This window comes from Buteo buteo, chromosome 2 (assembly GCF_964188355.1).
Source record: "Buteo buteo chromosome 2, bButBut1.hap1.1, whole genome shotgun sequence".
Taxonomy (NCBI): domain Eukaryota; kingdom Metazoa; phylum Chordata; class Aves; order Accipitriformes; family Accipitridae; genus Buteo; species Buteo buteo.
Genome location: NC_134172.1, coordinates 32,012,952 through 32,030,751, shown reverse-complemented (window position 1 = coordinate 32,030,751; position 17,800 = coordinate 32,012,952).

Genomic DNA, 17,800 nt, shown 5'->3' with positions numbered 1-17,800 from the left:
TTTTCCTGCTAGCATCAAAGCTCTCTGTCTAAGAGTGTAACTATTCTTTTTTTCTACATGTCATTGCCCTGTCAGTCCTAGACCACAACTTGATATTGCAGTAAAGTATCTGATAAAGATCTGCAGTGATTTGGGTTCTAAATCTGCTAAGGACTAGACAGAAAAAAACCCAGTAATTCACACAGGCCACAGGATAGGACTGAAACAGAAATGTCTCACATGTACTATACATGAAAAGAATGATCTCACAACAAATTTTAGATTATGCCAAATAAATAATCTTGCAGATTCAGCACTCTGGAAGCAAATATCTGTCTACATTTATGTATTTTTATCTTCAAAATGTTTAGTGATACTGCTTATAAATAAGCACAGTTCCACATTTTCTAAAACTGTATCTTCTTCATTTCACAGCAGTGATGAAATTTGCAACTCATTTTATAAGGCTGTAGAATTTGAATTTTACCGAAACAAAGTGCGCTGTGGGCAGATTCCACTGCTAATGTACGTATGTTGGTCTGATCTGAAATAACACAGAAAATGTATCTGATTATGCATTACTCTAGGCAAATATTGCCCATAAACTTAAGTGACTATTTGAGACTTTACCAAAATGGCAAGCAGTAAGTATAAAAACTGGAATTAGCTTTCTGGGTGTTATTTGGTATCTAACAGTGACAAACTATGAAAACATTTAAGTGTGAAAACAAAAGCTGATCTCATCTCTTATCCTCTTGGCTGACTCTTAGTCTGTTACCATGCATTTTGCTTATGTAATTGAACAATGTTGGTTCATGATAAAATGGCAACATGTCTTCACTTAATAAAGAAATCATGTTTTTACTCAGTGTTTATGTTGATATCTTAAGTATCATGCACACTGCTATGTAATGACAAGACCAAATGCACTTTGGCTTAGTTTCAATATAAAAATTAGAAGTTGTTGATTTTATTACCACTCTGGTGATATATTTGAAAGCATGTTAATGAGTATTATTGTCATATGCTTAGCCAAAAGAATTCCTGAAGTCAGAGTGCTATTTTATCTGCTTTAAAACATTAGTAATAAGGAGTTGAATACATAATTTGATAAGTATTTTATATCCTGTTAGCCAATAGTTGGATACAATTGAAAAATCTACTTACTGTACACACAGACCTTATGCTGTTTTTTGGTAAAATAGGAAAGCTAATGACAAAAGTAACTGAATTCCAATGGAATCTATCAAGAACATCCAGATAAAACCAGAAGCAGTTATATAATTCAGCTGAAGAATTTTCCATTTGTCAAGATAAATGTCCTTGAGTTTTTATTTGGATTATTTTAAGAAATCCCACTGTCTGAACAATTAATTACATGGAAATCACTATGAAATTTTTTATGTTTCCTTTAACAGAATGTTTTACATTTTTTCCCTAACAATTTTTTCAATCCCATAAGAGACTGAATTCCTGAAGGATTTAGATGAGAAATGGAAGCTTCTGTTTCAGAAAACAGAATGGCAGCTAGACAACAGAAAACAGATGCCAATTATTTGCCAGTGTTTGCAGCAGAACAAAACATATTATGACATTTACTTTGCCTTAGCAAAGAAGCCATTGATGTCAGAGAAGTACCAGTCAGCAGGTTCTGAAAAGAGGCTCTATATGATCTGGGATTGCAAATAATTTCTTACACTTTTGTAAAGATGACAAGATGAAAAATATATAGTATGTTGTATAGAGTAGCAACAAAGTTAGCCATATTAGCACAATCTAGGATAATACTGTCTTACACTGTAAAACCAGAGTTGCTTAATTAATTAAGTGAAAACAGAATTTGTACTGCTTGTATTTAGCAGCCACAAAATAGGATTTCTTTTGTCACACATTGAACAAGGAAGAATTCAAGCTGTGCAATAGAAAATAAAACCAATCTTTTGACACTATATGAGCTATCTTTATTCAGACTGAGTACATATTTGTAAGGTAGGCTAGTGTTCAGCATGTGCCATCCAAGGAATACAGGAGTTGGTGCCACCCTATGTAGCTTTAACAGACCAACTTAACGCAGTATTTACTAATGGTAAATATTAAGTCAGGCCAGCACCAAATAATTATCATAAGCTAGGCCAACACTCAAAACTTTTAGTTTGATTCTGTAACAATATTTTTTATCTAGCAAACATTTTAATTAGATGGTTACACTGACAAAATGTGGCATACTGTTTGTGGCATACCTTATTTTATCAGCATTAGCCGTACAGACAAAATACTTTCTGGAGATGGAAATTGTACTCGTATTAGGAAACTATGCCTGTATCGTTCTGCCGACCAGACCTTTCTAGCACTGACTAGGTATTAGACTAAGGGCAAAGAATGTCCACCTGAAAGAGTGCACCTTGAAGATCAGTGCTGCCAATGGAAGATAATGCAGTTGAACAGTTCCTTTTGCCACAGGGCTATTTATACTACATGTACGTGCATGAGAATTGAGAAAAAAAAATGTATTTGTTTACATCCAGTTTTTAAAAGAATTACAGATCAGATTACTGTAATTTCATACAGAGAACATCTGCTACCTGTGGCAAAACTGTAATATCTCATGGGCTCCCTTAACTGAAGAGCTCATTGTAATAGCACAATCAGCGGAGGTTCAGGCATTGTTCAAAAATGGGCAAGCAGTTACATGTGATGTACCAGACACTATACTTCACATCAATCGTCCTAGGCCTGACTCATAAAGGAGATGTCTGTAAAGACCTTTCTAACCATACTGTCTGTGTCTTCAGTTCAACTTGTAGTTTTGGTGTCTTTCATTACAGTGGGCCTATCACCACTCTGTCAGTCACTACCACTTACATGTGTGCAGCTTCAGTTCATTTTCCTCTTTCCACTCTTCCCTCTAAAATACTAATGACTTCAAAGTATTACAACATCCCAAGGACACTGTACCTCAGCCACCTCTCTAACGGAGTACCTGATGATAAGAATAAATCATCAAGTCTCATTCAAAAAACTATTAGCACAAAAGTCTGGCACTCGTATTAACAGTTATTGTTTTGGTGGCTGCATTTCAGAGACATCAAGTGGAGATAAGTGCTTGTGAGATTCTAGCATGGTTTTCTCAGGGCCAGTATACATTATGAACTGAGTCACGACACACAGAACAAACTATCAGTGACCAAAGCAGCTGCAGGATGACATCATTGCAGCACAGTGCCCAAACTCTGTTAGTCACTATTTTACAGGGTCAAAATTTTTTGCAGTTTTAATTAATTTTTTTTTTTTTTTTTTTTTTTTAACATGGTGACAGAAATCTGCAAAATATTCTTTCTGGAGTTTTTTTCTCTTTGAACTTACTTGGTCTCCCATGAAAATAATAATCTTCACAGAAATTTTCATTAATATTTTTTGGAAAGAGAAATTATAAACTCAATAATATTGACATTTTGGGCAAAAAAATAGATTCATTTAAGCATGTTGAGCTATGACTTTACTAAGAACAGAACTTTTTGTGGAAAAAAAAAAAAGGTTGCTTTTCTACTATTCAAGAATTTGGATTATAAAGAATCACTCTTCAGTTATTAGTATGTTTCTTGCAGACTAAGCAAGGGCTAAGCAAGACTGAACTCATCATCCCTGGATGATGAAAAGCCAGCATGTTGAGGAAGAGGGGTTGAGAGGTGGAGGAAGACTTAATGGTGTCCCAGGGAAGTACTGTACATCTGTGGCCCAATGGTACTTCTTTTACTCCTGTGAATAGTTCCACTGATTTCAGGTGCATAGTCCTGCAGGATTAAGCCACTGATGATTAATAAATGTTTGAAAACAAGGCCAAAGTCCCAGTCTTATTTTAAGTCTCAAAGACAGGGTAGTTTCTATCTAACCTAATAGATCAGAACCTCGACTTGCTCATTATCTGAGAACCTCTGCCCTCCTTATTAGGCCCAATTCTCTCAGATGAATTGTCAGATGGAAACTGCTGCAACTGTACACAGAACAAATTCCATGTCATTAATTGAACAGGTGTTTAATGATTTTGGATGCATCAAGTTTACCCAGCTTCTTGAAAGGTCTCTTCTCGTATGTAATAGTGGCTGCAACACCAAGGATCATTTGCAGAAAATGTTGCCACTTCCCAGTCCATCAAGCCACTAGCTTTCTGTGCTCACATGGTGAATTTATTCAGGGATTTTGTATTGGTTTCTTAAAACAGTGTTTAGGATTGTATTACTAATACTGATGAGCCAGTAATTCAGCCTCCACTGAGATCAGTAGGAGCTTTAACTAGGTAAGGCCCACAAAGAATTTAGGATTGGATCATTAACTATAATATGCAACTTTCACACACGAAAGGTTATGTTTACTTTAGAAGTTTTATTTCAAGCAAAAGTTGATAAGTCAAGAATGTTTTAAATCATGGATATCTACAAGTAGCATGTTTTTTCTATAAAAATATGAACTGTTGCAAAATCAAGGTTTATCACAGTGAAAACCCTGTATTTGACTGAAGTCACATAAGCTATGTTTGACACTGGACTTTAGCACATTTTATTATGTGATTTTATCCCAGGTGCCTTATTTTCTGTAGTGGAATGAGAGACAAAGAGCTTGACAGAATGGAGCCTGTCAAGTTACATGGGACCCTCCCATAAAGTAAAGGGAAGAGGAAAGAAAGATTCCTGTACTGGGATGGGAAAGACTTATTTTGTAAAACGTTTGCATGAAAATGTAGATAAAAGGAATGAGATTTTCCAAGCAAAATTAGGCCAAATGTATATTAAACACTAAACTTCACTCAAAGAGTAATGAAGAGTTGTCATGTTTCTGTTACAGTTACTAATCTCAGATTTTATTCAGGCTTTTGTGTTAGTGCGAAGGATCTTTGTTGTCAACAGGGAGTGGAGCCATATGAAGAAGCCCAGCAAATTTAGCCCAAAAGAACAAGTTTCCCTCTCTAACGGAGACCTTTTGTTCTCTATTATTTTGTCATGTTCAAATTACAGTTCATTCAGGATAACATTAAATAGGTGCTCTCCATATAAGGAAAATTGTGCTATGAAATGAAGAAACAATCTTCTTTTTAACAGGACACCATCAAGGTACAGATAGAAGTTTTGAAGGCAACTACCTGAGGTTGCATACCAGTGAAGTGCAATGCACATCCATCTCTCAGCTGTTTCTTGCAAAGCCTTGCTGCTTAACTCAAGCTGCTAACAAAATTTTAGCCAAGCCACTTTGGTCTTGGGTGATTGAGGTTTCCCATCTCTCTTCTGATCTACCAGATTGGCCATGGGGGCAGCCAAAGATGGCAAGTATTTCAGCCACCGCAGCTAGAGGCACTGATATTCACCTGCCAACAACCCACCAGTTGGTCCAAAAGAGCACCTTACTGGAATTCTAATAGGGAAGACTCCACAGAGGCTAAATGACATTTTAGACAGTCTAGGGGTTTGGATACTTCCCCACAATAATGGCAGATGCAACACAAGATCTAACAGGAGAGACAGCTAAAATGGAACCATAGACCTATGTTTAAATATCTTATATCTGTATCTCTGCACCGGGTCAGGTGACAGAGTGGGTGGGAATCTTGTGTGCTTGGTGGTAGATATATTCTCATGAAACAAGTTATATCAATGACACCTCTTCCCAGATCTCACAATGAAAGAATAATTTGGTACTAGGCCAGCCATCACTTTTGCCCATAATGTATCTGTTAATTTAACTGACTTAGCATGAGTATATGGCCCTACCATGTAGGACTGAACAGTCTGCTTTCTGAGAAACACCAAAAGAAAAGTATTTTGTTCCTTTTCCTCTTTCAGAAATGTTTAGTCTGGATATTTGACTTCTGTCTTTGATTTTCTAGTGGTCTGTATAAAGAACTGTTCCAGATAGTTGGTGTTTGTAGGTGAAATAGTTGTAGGACAGCTTGCTGTATCAACATTCTTTTACTTTGAGTTTCCCAATATTGCCAATGGTGAAGGAATTGAAAATATCTGAGTGAACTCATTAGGAGTCAGTGTTATGAAGTGTTTTAAGACACTCTGTGATGTGCGGGCAGTTCTCCATAGTTGGCAGCTCTTGTTGCAACACCAGCTCACCAGGAGTGGGGATCCCTCCCACCAAAAGAAAAGCACCTGCACGAGGCAGCTATGCGATACGGATTCCCAACCTTAGCAGGAGTGAGAAGGTCATGATCAATGCCCTTCACAGTTAAAAGATCCTGTAAAATGACAGCAATTAGATCCCACACACCAGCTCCTCTGACATCCTAATTCAATATAAACTATGAGACCATACATCTAAATTTTCAATGTAGCAAAATCTTTCCCTTGATTGACCCAGCCTGAGTTTGGCAAGGTCTGGGCACACTGAGACACTTCTGTGAGAGGCAGCACCTCAGCTGAGCTGACAATGAGGCAGGAGCTGGCACTTCGCACCTGGGGTTTGGGTGTTTTTTTCCTCCTCAAAGGTAACACACTGCCTCAGAGAAGCTCCCACCAAGTTCTGAATGCAGATACTTGCCTTTTTGCAAAGCCTATACCCTTGCTACACTGGTATTTTGAATTCACTGGTACCAGGAGTTGCTTCTTCCCTGCAAATCAAGAACTTGCTTCTGTGAAAAGCAGTTTTCAGACTTCCTCAGTCTACCCTGAAGTCAGCGCTGAAGTCACAGGGCAACCTGTGACAGGCAGATGATCACCTTCTGCATGAACACAGTGGGAGCAGAGATCTTTCCTGCTTAAAAACAGTACCCTGCTGATCGGCAGCAACTTGCCTCCTCACAGAGCAAAGGGCTGCTTTGAAACCATGCTCTAACTTTGTCATTACTGTTGGTTTTTTTCCTTGCTTATAAACAAACAGGAGACAGGTTTCTTGTACTGATACTAATTACATTAGTGTGGGAAAAGATTCCTACTCACAGCAGTGTACTTCTGAATATGGAAAAAATATCTTTTTTGTTGCATACAGATAGTCAGCTCATGCTGTCCGTTTTTACCCTGATCATTACCATCCTCTCTCCAAAGGAGAATACTCTTAGCCCATTTTTCATAGCGATCATTTCCATCCTCAGTGAAATTTGCCTTTAGAAAATCTAGGATTCTGTTCTTTCCTTCCTTCTTTTTCCAGATCTCTAAAATAAACCTTGTTTCACCAGGTTTCTTGGGCTATGGTTTGGCAGCTGCAATATTTTTGATTTCAAGGCTCTCATTAAATTAGAGAAAGAAAAAAAGTTTATATTTCATATTTGCTTTTCTAAATCAAATTTTCTCCTTCCTTTTTTTAAAAAAGAAAAGACATTATTTCCAGGGTGCATTTGCCCTGAAGTGTACTTCACCCGACCAAATATAAGTGATTACAAACATAGGCCAAGCATAAATCTTCACTCAGTCTTGTAAATTAGGGTAGAAGAGAAATAACTCATATTTTGTTCATGGTACATGACTTCTGGCTGAAATACGCAACCTTTTCCAAAACACCTCTTAATAGGAGGTCAGCATCATCACTCTGGCATCTTTCATAAACAGTAAATTCCATATGAAGGAGGAGAAAAAGGAAGCCTCAATTGATAGGAATCACCAAGAGCAATCCCATATGTAACTTTCCCAGCGTGACTGTGTTTGCCAGTCTGGGGAGGTATGCAACAGTTGGTCCCTCATCTCTTCCAGTACGGCACTGAATAGGGTTTTCTTTTAACTATGGCACTGATAACTAAGAAACAAGTTGAGAGATCACTTCTGGCATATTCCTTCTATGCCAGTGTTTTATTTATAGTTGTCTTCTTTGCCACTGTTTTATTTATGGTATTAAATATATAAAGAGATTATAATGCAGCAAAAAAGGCTATTATGGAAAAACAGAAGCTGGTTTGTCCAAGAGCCATGTTTATGAGCAAGGCCACCTGGCTTAACATACACAGATACTCAACCATATCAGAACTGAGACCTTTTATTTTTATTCAATCAGGTATTTTATCTGTGTCCCACACTGGTGCATAAAATACAGGACATTTCTTTCTAAGGAACTGACATGAATCAGATCTTATCTTTTAGGAGAGAACAGTGTTCTAAGTTTTGTTTTTAAATCAGGCCCTTAAATATCTTTGCTGCCTGGAAGTACATTAGTATTAAACAGAGCGTTTATCCCACAAGTTATTATGTAACCATTGTAAATAATATATAAATACTTCAACTTTATCTTAGCTTAGCACTACTTTTAGTACTGAACTCATTTTATTAACACTTTTTATTGGAATTGTTAGTAAATCAATCCCTTACCTTCTCTTTAAGGCAGTCAGCTCCTCCTAGTGGCTACTGACAACCCACAAGAAAACAGTCTCCGGGATTTTCTCCATTTGTCCTTGGTCTTCACTAAGCAGAGCAGTGAAGGTGCAGCTGTAAATTACTTTTCCTCCCTAAAATATAGAAAAGAAAGGGGAAATCTTTTGTCATTCAAAGTTATTGATGGAAAAAGTAAACCGAAACAAATGTTTGCATTATTTCCTGCATTAAAGCTTCTCCTACTTTTCATAGCCTGAATCTTATGAGTCATACAAATGTGAGCTGTAAGAGTCTATATTGCTCAATTACTCATATTCCTGCCTCTGCTACATCAATACTTTTTGAAGTGTTTTGTAAAGCTGAGCAGTAAAAGCCAGTAAAATCCTATTCTGTAGACTGAAGGCTGAAAGCCTGAAAAAATATTTGTTGTAGTATTTTTCCTTCCCTCAATTTCAGCAACGCCGCTCACACAAGTAGTTACATATGTGTTTGCATGCTTGTCGGAGTGGGTCTCTATTACTCAGCCAGGAACACACTTCTGACAATCTGCCTAGTTTCGCTTCCTTAATTGTACTGCCTAACTGGCTATTTCTGCCATGATGTTTTGTAGTGTTCACTACATATCAAGGTGCCACGCTTAGATCACTGGTCGGCCCGGACCAGGGAAAGAGACAGATAACACACGTAGTGTGAGCGCCAACTTCCGCCTTTTATTGCGCAGTTAATTCCTTTTATACGAACAAGGGGAGGTGGGGTTACAGGTACATCACAAGGCTGCGACTAACCCTCTAACTTTCTGTGACATCGCGAGATCTTCCGAACGCCGACCCCTACAACCTTTCACCTGTTGAAACTGCCCAGGAAAACTTTTAACCAGCATCTAACATTGTCACTACAGTTGTCAGCTCTCCTTTCTTTTACATCTGAACACTATCAAAAAACACAGAAAAACACAGTGTCTCTCTCTCCCCTTGTATCTTCATAGCAGACTTGGGGAATGTCCAAATAAAAATACAGCTGCTGAACTGCATATTATCAGTGCAATAGAAGAACACAGCAATACCTATATATTGACTTTATTATATAGGACCACATGCAAAACTTAGTTATCCTTTGATATGTAAATCTTCTTTCAGAAAAAAAATTAAAAACCATTTGAGGGGAAGAACATAAGAAGTTTCAATAAAATCCACTGGCAGCAAACTATCAACTGCATGGCAGGATGCTATCCACCCAATTTTCAGCAAAGGGCAGAACATCTGCTGCCATTGCTCAAGTTACTGCATGCCACCAGCAATTTCCAGATTTTAGGTCCCTATATTAAAGCAGTACTCTCAGTTAACCAGTAAAAATCTGCTTTTTGTGGCCATCTTAAAGTACCAGCAAAAGTCCCAGTTTTCAGAAGCAGGTATTTAATGCTCTGTGAGAAATAAGGCATCATACAGCATGCCAGGCACCTACAGAGAGAGCCAACCCAAATCAATAGCTAGGATCTTAGCAGGAGGTTAAGAACCCACGCACAGCACAGCAAGCAGACAAGACAAGCTTCATTTCTGATATAAATACACAATGCACCGAAGAAAGCCTACAGGCATTGAATCTTTTAGGATCAGTGTAATTAGCTGACTGAACTATTTTGATATTGAAAGATACAGCCTTGTGTGCCAAAGCACATAGGCAACAATTAGCAAATAAATTTCTGTCTCTAGCCACTGGCAGGGAGAAAATTGTAGCTACTATCTTTAATATCAATAAAAGAACATAGTAAACACTTTTCGACCCCCCCTCCACTTATGATTTTTGGGGGAAAAATGGGGAGATAGATAGCTTGTGGCCTGAGGCAGGTTGCTATACTTCTTAAATTTACATGGATTCATGCTGTCCTCTACAACAATCTAGATGTAGACATGGTTGAGGTTTTTATTGTTACACAAATTTCCAACATTGGGATTTTAATTTGTGCTGTACATACGAAAGTCATCTGAGCAATAAATCTTTCTGTAGTTGACTGTTGAAGATGGCTTCAAGCCAATGCTGAAGAATGTTCACCTTAAAGTAACCCCTTTTTATTTCTGTAACAGCTTATTTTCAATTGAAAGATTATTATTAGTTATTATACTGGTGCCTTAATCTAAACTGAGATCAGGGACTCTACTACATTAGATGCTACCCATAAAAACACTAAGCAACAGTCATTGAAAAAATTAGTTTGTAACTCATATAGGCAAGACAGATTCAAATGAAATACATTCCACTTCCTATTGGAAACTGAGGTTCAGGAAACTTGAGCTGAATGAAAATATTTATTCTTTTCTGTATCAAAAGACTTTCCCTCTATTAAGGATTATTAATTATATTCTAGAGTTACTTGAAACAAGGACAACTTGCATTATTCAGTGTTTTAAGATTATAAAATATGTGACAAGATTATTCAGTGTTTTAAAAAATACATCCCACTTTTGAATGAAAATTGAAATATTGTTGTTTTCCACAAAATTTACAACCTGTATGAATTTTGACTTAGGATTATCAAATCAAGCTTTTCACTAATGTCATTAAGGAAAAATAATTGAACAAAGAGATTTACTCTTTAAGAAAATACAGAACATATTAAGACCATGCATATGGATACTTCCAGAAACTGGATGCACGGTCTATTAGCTTCTTAAGCTACTGAAAATTAATTTTAATTCCAGTGTGGGCTCTGAAGCCAGCTTTTGACCCCATGCTGCCTAGATAGTTCAGCTGTTCTTTGCTGGAGAAAAAAAAGTAGACCAAACTAAGCAAAATTAATTCTGTAGCTGTCAGGAAAGCCTATAATGTATTCTGCTCAGTCCTGGAGTCAGGACAATTTCTAAAATAGCAGAACTGCAACTGACTCAGAACCCGATCTAAAGCTCCCCGAATTCAATAGCAATTCTTCCAGTGAGTCTAATGGGCTTTGGGTCATGGCCTCATGCATTAAACTCATTTATATAGAAAAAAATCTATTTCCTTTTACTTTCAATTAATCAGAGGACTGGGTGTGACCTATTGGTGGAATGGTAAATATTACAGAGAACAGGGTCAGCTGTAGAGAGTGACTTGGATTGCCTGGAGAGGTCAGTTCAGATCCAAACATAGGTTTTAATGCAGCCAAGGGCAAGGTCTTCTATCTAGAAACAAGGAATATTTGTAAGATGAGAAAAGCTGTTCTTGAGAGCAACGATTCTGTCTCAAGATTGATAACAAATTACTATAACGGTAGATGACCAGCTGAACCTGATTTCTTTCAGTGAGCCAACATGATCCTTAACTGATTTGCAAGCAAGGGAACGTGATAAAAGTGGTAAGGCAGCATTAATGGCACCATTACTGTAATTCTGTGTCCAGAATTAATATCTATAATTCTAAAAGGATACCAAGGAATTGGAAGCGATTCTGGAAAGATGCAATGATGCAGTCTTCAAAACATTCCTCACTGTGAGAGATGGAAAAAGCACAGCCTATTTGGTTGATCTGTCAAATAACCTGGAGATAACTTGCACATTGGTTACATGGAAAAAAATATTTCTGACAGTAAGTAGGAGTTTAATCTGGCAGGAAAAGGTATAACAAGATCCAAAGTGAATCTAAACAAAATTGTACTAGAAGCAAAGGCAGGATTTGAAACAGAGAGAACTAACTTTTGGAACAACAGGGGATATTACGATTACCCAGCATTGCATCAATTATGTAAGACTTTTTTTTTATCACCTTTTACCCCAAAAGAATTGTGGTTTATTAAAGAAATTAATGGATTCCATTCTTTGATTTGTAGTATGCTGGCCCTGACATAGGAACCAGAGGTACAAAAGAGCAAGTTGTGCAAGGAGTTTAGGGGGAATGAATGGTCTTGAAGCCAGCACATGTGGGGTCTTACATGTGGCAGGTTGCTGATTTCACATGAGAAGTGCAACTAATAGGTACCCTGGTATGTTGACTGTGGGTACGTCTAGAAATGAGGAGCTAATTTAACCTGAGTCCATTCAGGGTATGTGTTTGAGCACTGTCATGTTTTGCAGGGGTTGTTATGTACGGTATATGGATGGAATGGTTCTAGAATAGGTATTGTGGTTATTCTATTGGTCATTAAACTGTTAATCCTCTGAAAGTAGAACATGGTTAAGAGTGGTAAGCTTGTCTACATATCAATGGGTATAGTATGTATACTGAATGTATTATCTGAGTTAATGTAATGTAATGGGCTAGACAGGTTAAGGTTGAAGGTGGTTATAGGTGATAATAATGTCTTTTGGCTTAAAAATCTATGACTTTGCAACATGAGAAAGATGAATACATGATAGTTATTTGCTGAACCACATGTGTCCTTTTCCAGCTTGAGTTTGGTAGATGGCCCATCTGCCTGAGACCATATTGATGACGAAGTCATTAGGTTTGGAATCTGTGATGGATGTTACAATCCCTTATGTGTGGAGCTTTGTACATCCAATATCACTATTGAATGCTGGATCTTATTCTCCAGTTGCAGATGCATCCCATCACCTTGAGTCCCTTCAGCCTGAGCAGCCAGGTGGTAAGACACAGACAGAGGTGCAGTAGATGCAAAGGACTGAGCAAGCTCAAGCACCTCTGTGAAGAAGTTTGCTCTACTTTAGTAAGAGGCTAAAGGTTCATATGGTGTGGACTAGAATCATAGAATTAACAGTCTGTTTGGGCACCAAATAGATTAGGATCCCAGCAGGAGTTTACGCCCGGAGGACCTCACAGGGTCTGTGCCCTGGGTCAGCAATCAACACAGTACAGAAGCAGGCCCACCCAAGGGGACCACTGGATAGGTCTCCACCAGCCCCTACCAATTGTGAACTGAAAAATCCCAATAAATCCTGCCCCAACCACTCGGTGCAGTGGGCATGAAGTGTTATGTCTGGCAGGTAGTGTGGGAGCTCATTCCCCACTACAAGACTCATCACAGTGCAGTGACGGTTGTTGGGATGTGCCACTAACGCCCTGGAATTTTTGCCATTGGGATGATGGAGGAGGGAACAACAGCATTTTCATATGCCTGACGCACAGCCACTGCTTTGCTGCCAAGGTGCACAGGCCAAACAGCTCAACAGGGAAAGGGCAACTACGCGTATGAGTTGCCACCACCACTGCTAGAACAGTTGTGCATTTATTTCCCCTGGTAGGGATATCAAGCCCAGGGAGGAACTAAGAGAGTTGTAGTTATTCCCACCATAGTCAGACATTTCTGTTCTACTTTACCCATCCATCTCATAGTAATCACAACAAATCAGACAGCGATGAGCATATAAAAAGCTAAAACTACTAAACACATAAGAAAATCTAAAGGGCACTTAATAAAACTCTTTGATTTGCTATTTCAACTTTTAATACACTCTATCATAATTAATTTTGATGATCTTAAGCTAAATTAAAAGCAACGGGTAGCACTGCATGGAAGGAAAAGTATAAGGGTACCTTAATGGAGCCACCCAACATAGTGCCCTGTAGGCAACCATAACTTAATTTAAAAGCACACTTGATATGCAGCAATACACCCAAGTAAAATGGCAGGTGATCCTCTAAACAGAATAAGAAGTAGCTGTTGTATCCATCCTCAGCCACAGTAAATCTGTATGAACGTGGTGCTTTTCATTAAGCAATCAATAATATATTTTATTAGTTCCAGAACACTGCATACAATGCACTAGAAGCAATCTCACTCCACAGTTTTGAGTGTGAATACCACAATTAAACCAAGAAAAAATAAATTAGTTTTTCTGAAATCTGGAGGTTTTTGAGTTGTAAAAGTCCAATTACAAATTAGCAAGCTGTGAATAATCAGATTTAAAAAAAACCCCACAGTTTCAAAGCTGCATGAGCTTTACTCGTAAAATCCCTAAAGATTTATGAAGTTAAATAGTAATTGGTGGCAAATGAGACCACCAATGACAGCTAACAGAACCACTGTTTTTCACCTCTAGTTTTGGAAGTAATACCTGGCCTTTTGGGAGCACCACAATCTTTCTGCAACACAGATGTTTGAAATATACACAAATAATGAGACAGCTTTGTGCAATTCCGGGGTACTAACAAATATATGTGTTTGAAAACATCTGATCTTCCAGTCTCCTTCCAGTACAGCAGTGGACTAGATTTCCAAATGTGTTCATCCACCTGCTTGCATTAAGAGGGGGAGATATTGACTCTTAAAAGTTTTGGAAATCTGGTTTACTTCATTACAGCACTAGACCGGAGATAACCATGTCTTGAAACTCATCCAGATCTAGATACTGAGGACTTCTGAAAATCTTCCTGGCTTCATATCAGCATACTAATATCAACTAGCATGTATATGTTTCATATGGATAAGATGCATCTCTTCATCATGCCTGTAATTCAATCTTGGCGTGGTAATTCTTAAGTTCTAAGAAGGCGATAATTTTGTATATCACTCTCCTTTTAGCATGTGAGAATGTAAAAATCAAACATAGTGAATTTTTCATTCAGTTGCAAACTCTCACTGAAGTGAATGACCCTTTAAAAAATGTTAGGAAGCCAGGCCACTCAGAATATGAGAGGCACATTTCAATCTGGTTGCATCGGAAATACTCAAGAGTAAGAGTGAATAGTGAGGAATGTATTTCCAGGCTTACAGAGCACCTGTATTCTCAGGGACTAGCTGAAATTGTGAGGAAATCAACCCAATAAAGTGAAAACATAAAAATCAAAAAAAACTGTGTCCCAAGGACTTTGCGGTCTATTTATTAAATTCTGTAAGTGCTGTTCAGGCAGAACCTTACATATGCATTGACGAAGAGATGATTATTCAGAGACTTAATGACTAATTTCAGGAGTAAATGATTGTAGATTTAGGCCTGTAAAACCAGAGAAAACTCCCTGTGTGGAGCCACCACAAGCAAAAGAAAAGATGGCCCAACAGCTTGGACATTTGCCAACAACTTAGAAGACTTGCGTTTATATTTTTATTCATCCATAAACTTGCAACAAATTACTTAAGGCACAGAACCTACTGGCTAATAATAAAATAGAGCAAAACTCTCTTCTTTCCCACAGCTACAGTCCAAACTATTTACTGGGAACAGTCCTTGGTCCAAACTATCTTCCAAAACATGCTTGACAATTGTTTTGGAAAATATTAGATGATCCAGTTGAAAACTGTGGCAAGGAGTATGCTAATAATAGTTAAACTTTCTGGGTAATTGGATGCCATTGACTAACCCTGTATCCCATCTCTATTTAATATACTACTGTAGTTAAATCCATTGCGAATGTGTGAAAAATGCAAGAACAAGCACTCTCTATTGTGCAATACTCTGGTACTATGGGCAAGAAAGTTCTGTGAAAACAGTAAAACCCTTCTGTAAAATCATGAAAATAGTAGGTGATGTAGTACAAGAATTTCTCTTAGATTCTATTCTTCCAATCACAAACTCTGCCTTTAAGTCATAGGGCAAAGTTATATGACATTGTCAGTATATATGGACAGATGTGAACCTGATATCGACACATGTACATTGTACCCCAAAGCACAAAAGCACACAATTATATATCACATAGCTATTCCCAGTTTGGTAGATTTTGTGGTCCTTGAGAAAAGTGATGTACCATTCAAACACACACAATTTCACACTGGATCAGCCAATCCCTTCATAAGCTTGTCTTCAGACTATGGTCTGTTTCAAGAATCACAGGTCAAATCCCATTCACTAGGATGGGGAGGAACTCAATCTCTCTGGAACTGGCCTAGAGAAAGATTTTTTAGTAGAATTTTAGGACCAAATTCTTGAATGTGATGCTTGTGTCCTAATTTTTAGCAGAAATGGAAAGGCAGCAAGCAGTCCCCAACGACATATGTGATACTTCTGAAAAAAAAAAAATGGTCACCTGATTTAGAGACTTAACAGATATAATTCCATTAAGAGTTATTAAGACTTACACTGGTACAATGTTTAGGTAAATTGTTAAACCTCTAGTCCATAGAGCTATGTCAGTATAGAGTAGAGATATGGCTGTTTGAACATTACTGTTTTTACCACTAGTTTTCTTTGCAAACTTAGCTGATACTGCAGACAGAATCCATGCAGTGCAAATTATCCTCTATTTCAAAGATACTAGCTTTAAAATGAAGTTCATTTTCTTGCATAAATAGGATACAATATAAACAAAGGTTCTTAGACAACTCAACATCGAGACTGAAAAATACTTTCAATCTGTGCTAGTTAGCATAAAACAACATTATGTTTCCCTGAATGGCTATACTAAACATTTAACAAAAAAAGTCTACATTTAGAAGCCATAATTTGACTGGTTTCAGTTGCAAAGCCTTCTGATTACTACTATTAAAAAACTTACCATGATTCATGCCCATTTCTGAAGAAAAAAGCTGGCTGGGAACAAAAAACCACAACAATAACTTGTATATTTTTCATTAAATTATGTTTTTCCTAGGAATTTGGAGAATTTGAAAAGCTTTTTAAATAGAAATTATTTTTTATTTCAATTTTATTCCCAGTGTGAAGGCTATTATTGTTATTTAACCAGGAAAATGGAGAGAAAAAGAAGAAACATAAAATCAGGGTTAAAACATGAAGAAAAAAAGGCAGGACATTAATGGATCTTTATTAAATAAATATTTTTTAGAGTTACTTTTCAGTAAGAGAAGAATTTTAAATTAATGATTCTGTAATTGTGATTAAAAGTCAGGTGAAATTAAAGTTATGTAAAATTTTTGTAGAAATCTACTTTCTTGCTAGTCTCTGAAGAAAAAAAAAAAGAGCAAAAATTGAAACAAACAAATACCCACCCCCCCCCCCAAAGCCCCAACAAAACAAAAAAAGCAACACTACAAAGAAACAAATACGTTCTCCAGTACAACACAGCAATTTCTGGTGACACTCTGTAGGTATCCTGTAGCTTCAGGATCACAGAACTAAGGTTGTTGGAAGAGGGAGAGGTCCGGATGTCTCTTATCCAACCTCCTGCTCAAAGCAGGCTCAGCTATGAGTTCAGACAAGGTTGCTTGAGGGTTTTATCCAAGCAGGTCATGAAAACCTCCAGGGACGGAGTCTATCACTGCCACTGCAAGAAAGATCTTCCTAAGGCAGAGAGGATACTCTAGTGTGACAAATCAGTTTCTTCTTTCCAGTCATGACATGCAAATATACACACACATACACACATGAGCTTTCGCAGTGGGCCAATTGTTTCTCTTGTCATATTACAGACAGATTAAGCATAGCTCATAGTTTAGGATTTCCAATGATTCTTAGATCAGCATTAGCCAAATGCTACATATCAACACACACGAGTTACTTGCAGGGTCCTTTTTCTAAAGGCTTGGCATCTAGTGTTGATTGGGATGTGATAGGTTGGAGTGAGAGGAAAGGTAACTACGGCTGTAGTGTGACTGCATAGGAGGGCATTATTTAACCTGTTCTTGGGTTTATATAACATAGCTATCATCGGCTATGTAAGCATCATGCCTTGTTGTGTTGGTCCATCATGGACACTTTCAGCTGTTG